This window comes from Rhinolophus sinicus, chromosome 18, assembly GCF_057876585.1.
Source record: "Rhinolophus sinicus isolate RSI-liver-muscle chromosome 18, RSI-T2T, whole genome shotgun sequence".
NCBI classification, from domain to species: Eukaryota; Metazoa; Chordata; class Mammalia; order Chiroptera; family Rhinolophidae; genus Rhinolophus; species Rhinolophus sinicus.
The window spans coordinates 70,118,626-70,120,162 of NC_142518.1; the positions used below are offsets into that span (position 1 = coordinate 70,118,626).

The 1,537-nt window shown below is 41.4% G+C and overlaps 1 protein-coding gene across 1 annotated transcript in view; it reads left to right on the forward strand.

Annotated features, from left to right (window-relative positions):
- Positions 1 to 1,537, forward strand: part of IL1RAPL2 (interleukin 1 receptor accessory protein like 2) — a 1,393,053-nt gene that overhangs the window by 273,051 nt on the left and 1,118,465 nt on the right. The window lies entirely within an intron of this gene.

Below are 1,537 nucleotides of genomic sequence, written 5' to 3' on the forward strand. Positions count from 1 at the left end.
TATAGAATAAAATGTCAGGGCATGAAAAAGTGATATGAGGGAAATGAAGCAGAATGAGGAGTTGGAGAGTGGTAGAAGGTGTTACAGGGAAGGTTCTGTGAGAGGGTGACACTTCTCATGCAGTACTGTGATTATTTGTTTACATTTTGGGCTCCTCCTTCATACTATGCACTTCTGGAGGCAATGGGCCATCTGCCATGTGTTACTTTTCTTTGTATCCCTAGGTAAATAAACCCAGAAGGTTGAGGGAATTGACCAAAGCATGGTTAAAGCGATAAATCAGTGAGTCTGGAAATCTCAAGAATGAAGATCAGGTGATGGGTGAGTTAAGGGAGTGAGGGAGCTTGAGTGCTGGGAGACTGTGATCAGAGAATAGGAGATTTACATGTCAGTTTGAAGAGACTGAACAATTCCTCATGATTTCATGGTGGCATTTAGAGTGAGGGTGACTAGGTGGAGTACCGGGGAAGACCACTGAGTTGAGTAGCTCAAACTGTGAGGCTAGGACAGTTCTCAAACTTGGCTGCACATTGTCATCAACTAGAGAGCTTGTAAAAATGAGTCATAGAGACCTTCCATGTCACCCCAATAAATTTAATTTAAAAAAAAAAGAAAAAGTTTGATTCAGGAGGTCTGAGTAGGCTCCTGAAAAGTTATGTTTTCAAATAAGCTCTACAGGAGATTCAGATGCACAGAGCCAAGGTTAAGGACCCCTGGACTAGGATATTAGAAATTTGATCCACGTGGTTTTTGAAGCCATGCAAAATTATGCCAAATTGTGTAGAAAGGAAGCCCATGGACCAGGTGTAATGGTGCTCAATGAGTCTTAGAAGTGATCAGAAATCAATAGATGACTGTGATGAGGAGTGGGAGAATATGGTGGAATCAGACGGGATGAGCTTGGAAAAAGAGGGGTTTTACACAAGGATGAAAGAGTGATCAAAGTCTTCTACCAGTTAAGGTCTATTTAGAATTTTAGACATCAGCATGTAGTTTGGGGTGCTTTGCATGAAAGGAAAGCCTGGGCATCATACCTTGCATGATAGATTTGAAATCATGAAAGTTAGGCATTGTCTGCTTTACCTAGATATACAACCAGCCTTGTGCTTAGGAAATGAAGACCCTAGCTTCATTTCTGTGTTTCAGGGAGACCTTGGGCAAGTAGCTTGGGCGAACCTCTAGAAGATGGGCCTGCTTTGGAGGAAAAATAAGTAGTTAAAGCCTAGAACATTTTTCTGATAGTTTTTGGACCTAGTAGGGTACACAGCAATAAATAAGACCAATTGATTAAGCATCAATTATTTGCAAAGTGTTCCCATCCTACCTACTGAGAAAGAAAAGTTACTTTTCCCTGAAAGGACAGAGTGGGAAAATAACAGTTCTTTGACAATGCTTTCTGAATATTTGAGGTTTTGTGGTATATTGACTCATGGTTTTAAGGTAAAGATTATCAGGAGCTTTCACTTAGTCTGGGATTTTTCCCTAAACCAGTGAGACACCCCCCCACTCCCCCCACCCCCAACTAAACTTACAGGCC